The sequence below is a fragment of the Manis pentadactyla genome, chromosome 17 (genome assembly GCF_030020395.1).
Source record: "Manis pentadactyla isolate mManPen7 chromosome 17, mManPen7.hap1, whole genome shotgun sequence".
NCBI lineage: Eukaryota > Metazoa > Chordata > Mammalia > Pholidota > Manidae > Manis > Manis pentadactyla.
Genome location: NC_080035.1, coordinates 53494945 through 53501290, shown reverse-complemented (window position 1 = coordinate 53501290; position 6346 = coordinate 53494945).

The following is a 6346-nucleotide window of genomic DNA, read 5'->3' as shown; positions in this document are numbered from 1 at the left end:
GCACTCAAAACAAAAACCCTCATGACACCGCAGCCTTTTGCCACTATGGAAAGAGAGAATTTTTCATTCCATTAACAAATTCTGCACCAGAAAATTCTAGAATCCATTTACAAGAACTGGATGTTAATAAGTGGGATGGAGAAAAAACCAGAAAAATCTCCCTCAGGGTGATTGTGGAGAAAGGAAATAGTATAAAATCAGTCAAGTGATGGGAAAGCAATGTCAACACAGAAGGAAAGCAGCAGGGCAGCTAAAGGAGAGGAAGAAACAGGGGTGAGAGCAGGAGAAATGGAAGTGTTGGAACAAAGTAACAGTCAAACTCAATTTGTCCTTAGGGTGACACAGTTGTTAGTTGTTCTTCATATGGTCTGTTCCTTAACCATGTGTCAAAGAGAGGTCTCCTCAAAACACTGCTTATGCTGAGTCTTGGATGATTAGTGGGCTGAGTAGCCTGTAGCAATCATCCCATAACCTCTTCGTTAATACCCCATACTAATGGGGTTCCTCAGTGTATGTGCGGGGCATGTGCTCAAAAGCATACTTTCTCCTTCTCTTGTCCCTTTCATTGCATGTTGTGTGTATATGTGTTTCTTGATTCTGAGACTTGATGCTGCAAAATTCCCATGGAACTCAATATCACTACTAATTCCTGGACTATACCTGCCTTCACAGATTGTGATTTAGTAAACACGTGGTAGTTCCCACCATGTTGAATCATCACAGGCTGCAGAGGTCGTTCTGATAGATCCCAGAGACTGAGAATCATTGGCACAGTGGAGACCTGAACACAGATTAAAGGCAGTATGTTTGAATCCTGACTCTGAACTGATGACTTTTAAGCAATGACCATGAGATCTTAGGTAATTTACTTAGACATTCTGAAAAATTATAATAATACCTAATCCTTGTATTTGTTAAAAAATGTGAGATGTTGACATTCCTATTTTAATAAATCATAATATTTCTCATATCTTTCTGTACTTGCCTCTATCTTTTGATCATTCTGCTACTCCAATTTCCAGCAGATGTCACTTGAAGTTAAATGCACATGGCCATAAAAATAAAGAGAAAACTTACCCTTTTCCCAGAGCTAACACAGCAAAACCACAATACATCCCATGTTTTCCTATTGAAGAAATATGTCATTTTCTTCATATGTTGGGATATTAACATTTTCCCATCATTACAAAGGGCAAGAGGGTAGCAGTAATTTATTTGAACTGATGAGAGCTGATACCGTCCTGAAGAAAAGTTACCCTCACTGTGCCACGTACTGTCACAAAGGAATATGGTAACATTGATCCTGAGAATGGTTGTGGAGAATAAATGCAATAAGTCACTTCAAAGCCTATAAAACATTGTGAAACCTAAATGATTATCATTTTTAGGTATATATCTAGCAACGTGATCTACTGTGATTTTTAAAAATATTCTTTTAAGAGAAGTGTCAGAGAATTGAGAGGGGGTATCAGAGACAGGTGTCAGAGAATTTGAAATCCTTGAGAGAAACCTTGAGAAGCATGAATAAAGGAGACACCCCGGTCATTGAGGTAACCTCCCTCAGAACGGTTAACTGGGAAAGGGGTATAGTCAGACCTTTCGTGTTTTAAGAACAAAAAGAGAAGAGCTGCTCAACTCCTAGGCACAGGTCTCTAGGGGCAGTGAGAAAACTGTGGTTCTAGTTCTGAAAAGGGACAATGTGAACTAAATAGTACAAACTATGACCTTGGGAAGCCAAGTGAAGGACAACTCTCTGTGCATGGCTCTGAGAAATTAAAGTTGTCCTCGCTCAAAAGTCAACATTGGCAGAGTGCCCTTGGCCATGGTAGAGACGTGAATTAGCAGCATCTGTCAGAGCAGGGAGCAGGATTTTGTCAACAGCCACCAAACTTGGCAGCCGCAAGCAACAGCATTAGTGCGAACTGAAGAGGATTCAATCTCTCCTCTCTTATAATGGAAATTGAACTGACCTCTCAGCCCCCATTTGGATTGGATAAGCCCTCAGGTTCCGTGGAAATTTTGAGAGGGAGGATCCCTCAAAAAGAAACTGCAGTACTTTCTGTCCATATACAAGAAGACGCAAATCAATTTTAACTCGAATGTAAAAGTCACAGAGGAGTTCAAACTCCGTTATATACCCACATATATGTATTAGGGTCTCAGTAAAGTCCTTTCCTCAAAATAAACTTTCTGTTAGAAATGATGAAGATATCCTGGAACTGATCATCATCTGTAAATGTGAGAACTTCTACTCTCAAGGCAGAGATAGAGAATGCCCAGAAAGGTGAAGTACTCCCCTTCCTGAGGAGAACGGAAGGATGTGTGCCGTGAGGTAGACCCGTCAGGGAAGAGGACTCAGCTAATACACAGAGCAGCAGCCCCGATAGCCCTAAGCCCAGTCTCCTGACAACGGGTGTTCATGCCTTAACAGAACCAGTGCTGAAGCAAAATGAGATGCTGGCCTCTCTGAAGTTGACCGAAAGAACTGAGGTTCTGTTCAGTTGCTACAGAAAGACTCCCTGCCTGGGGATGTGTGCATTTAGCAGCAAAAGCAGCAAGAAAGAGCCAAGCCCCTGGAGAATGTGGACTGACCAACAAAATGGCAGCATATGTGAAACAGGAGTTGAGATGTTGTGGTGGCACCTGGCTGAAAGCAACACAGCAACCCAACCTGCCCACACTCCATGGGTAACAGAGGACAAGAGAAAGCAGGACGTTCATCCCCTAGAATATAAATGCACCCCTGAGAAGAGCCATCTAGGTAACCTCCCTTATAAGGGGACCTGGAACTGGAACCCCAGGAACAAAATTCTTACACCAGCCTTAAAGTTTTCTGTTTAGATTTTTAAGTCTTTCAAATTCATAGGCTTAGAAAATAAGAGTTTAATAATGTCTCTGTCATACCTGGGAGAAAAAAAGTCAATGGTGATGATAATGCCCACTGAGCTACTGTGAAGATCAACATAAATGACCCGACAAGACTGTAGCCGTCATTCCCAAGGCCGTACTTGCACAATATTAGGTAGCCAGGCTGACACAAAGAAATGCTTGATAAATATGACATTTTAACTAACAATGGGCCATCAAGCTTCTATGGATCACATGCTAAGAAGATGGAAAGCAGAAAAGCAGTACAAGAGTGTCCAGTTGCAATTAGAAATGGGTGAGATTTTCAGTGCTGGACAAGAACATGTATTAAAGATTTTCAATTCAATTGAACTCAATTGTTATCTGCTGGGAACAAGTAACTACGTACAGAGAACTTACAAAGGAGGGAGAGACAAGGAAGAAAGACAAGGTGAGAATATGACTCGGGGTGAATGCTGAATGCTATACCCAATTACTGGCATCACTATAGGAAATGCAAGGTGTACATTTGTTTACATAGATTACCTGGGGAAAGAGAACAGCTGGGGAAGTAGTGTGGAAAGACTTTTAATAAACATTAATTCTGATTCATATTGTACAGTAAATTAATTCTCTGGGTGGCAAACAATAAGCAAGTGTTAACAAAGTTGTCTAGGACACACCTGTCAGCAAGAGGGGCTGGGATTGAGAGACCTGGAAACGAGGTCACAGTGAGCACTGGCATGACGACCGTGGTACCACTGAAGGGTCGCGCATATGACTGAGTCTGCGAGAGGCCACGTGTATGTGGGTGGGCCAGTAGGACATAATGCTAACAGGGAGGGTGTGCCCTATCCAGAACGGGCCCACAAGCCTGCTAGTGCGTGAGCTGGGTTGTAGGTGAGTGGTGGCACACAATCCATTCATGAAACATGACCTATTTAAGAGTAAACAAGCGGAAACCCCCACTTTAAACCTGCTCCTCTCAGTCTCATAACCATACACCTGTGCTGTTCTGGATGTTTTAAGCACCTTGTACCTTAAAGTCACTAATACCTCTGTGTCAGGACAATCCCCTTCCTCGCTTTGAAAACAAAGCGTCTCTCCACTTTTCCTGCTCACTTATTAGTAGTCATGAAATGTGTCCCTGAGTCCCTCCAACTTGCCACAGAATACAGCAACTATAGCCATGGGAAGAAACACCAGATGGCATGCATATGGCTTTGGGAACAACTTTCAGCAATGGTCATTTTTTTTTTTCAGTCTTTCAAAATGTGTGTAGTTAGCAAAAAAGAATGGGATAATTCACTAAAATAAATGGAATCTCCCTTGAACTAAATTAGCTGAAGTATAATATTCAGTTTAACAAGGTTGTCCTTCGGAACTTGTCCAAGAAAGTAAATTATGTTAAGAACTAACCCAGGCTGTGGTCCCCAACCCGATGATGGTAAGTGTTCAGAATGGCTCACCACACACTCATATCCCGAATACATAGTAGCAATAAGAGTCCTTGTAAGGTGCACCATAGAGGTGATTGAATATCGATTGCTAGGACGACAACTGGCACGGTGCACTCCAAGATGTGAAGCAGCATAGCCTGACGGTGTTGATACAATAATAGAAACAGAGCGTGGGGTTATCTACAAGTTTGCCTCCTACCCTGAGAATGCTAAGAAAAGACCTATATTTAGTGGATTAGCACTCTGTAGACATTCTGGGGAGTTCTATTTATAAACACAGATGACACAGGCAAGCCAAGAAAATATCTCTCTCAAGTGACATCATAACCATGAAGTGCGATTGTTCAGTACTTGGAAAGAGAGAGTCCATAACTATGTCATTTAAGTATCTGCAGCATCTCAGTGCTATCACACACACATTAATATTTTAAATGCATTCTTAGTCTGGCCAATGCAAAACGGTCAGCTCATGAATCTTGCAGCATTGTAATACTATTTTCATTTTCATCATTTTCATACCCCTAAAATTTTGCCCAGCACATTTATATTTATGACCCTTAAAAATACACTGAAGATACTTGTTAATGGTAGAACTCCTGGCAGCAAATCAAACTTCAGTTCATTCTCTGAGGTTTAGGTTAGTATGCACATGGTCCACTTTCTCCTTCAGGAATCTACCATGGGAACAGAGGTCAGATGCCCTTATTCTGTTGTGTACCACCAACATGTAACAGTTCTAGAATTAAGATTCTGGGTCTGTACTAACTACAGACATTTCCTATTGCTCCAGAATTAAGCTCTACAACTTCTAAATTCAAATAAGTTTGCAAGAATTTAACTCCAGAACTGGTACTATGGATTATAATTATTGCCCATCTAACTGAAGGACCTAATCCTCAGAAATTACATATATTTGTAGGTATGTGAGGCTCCTTAATGATCTCTGGGGTGCTTTACTATGCAAAAGAAGGCTGAGTTGAGTATGGGCTGATGCAGCTAATTTGCCCTACATAAGAAAAAGAGTGAAGTGTATTTTTATACATCAGAAGGAATGGGCAGAATAAGAAGAGAGAAAAAAGATTGGCTGAGCTATGTGCAGGAGGACATTTTATGAACACTATTATCTATATTCAGTTTAACATGGCTGTCCTCTTGAATGAATGTACTCTTTCCCCCAAACAGCAACAAAATCTGCTCCAATCATATAAACAGTATAGGCGTACGTGTGTGTGCATGTATGTATGATTTAGACAAGTTACCACCAGTTCCTGGCACTTGGGATGCTCTCAAAGAATGTTAGTTCATATTATGATTCCTATTAATGTTATTTACTATTTATACTGCTGACTAAAGATAGATACTCACAATATTGCAACACACATAAGCAGTACTATTAAAAATGAGGGTTTTTTTTTAGAAACATGGAAAAATATTGGGGGCAAAAAGAATTTTACCAGGAATTCCAATGAACTAGTTACTATAATTAAGAACAAAGTTTAATTCTAACTAATTCTTAGTAGCCAAAAATAGAAACACGTTTTACTTTCATTTTTCACTAGTTTGAGAACAAATATGTGTGTGTATATAGCAAAAAATTCCTGGCACAAAATCTTGTGAGTTTATGGTGTGTCTTGATGAATTAAGAGCCATCAAGTAAAGTGAAGAGCTATTTACTAACTGTAGTTTGTTCTGTAAGTAGTCATTTTGCTATAAAAATCCTAGGTAAAAGCTGAAGATGTAACATTAAATCATAACTACAAAGGCAGTTCTTTGGGGACAAAAGCTAATAGAGGCTAGAAATGCTATTTCCTCTTCCTTCAATAGTATAAAGATATATCTTTTATAGATATATATAGAGAGAAAACCTAAGGGAATGGTTTGGTTAATATGCCCATTGTAATATCATTTAATATTTCTCATGACTTCTGAATGTCACATACATTGCTAATCTGCAATCCTCAGTAAATAAGCACACATACCCCAAAGACCACGTATGCTTAGATAGAAGGCACCATTATGCATACATTCTTGAAATTCTT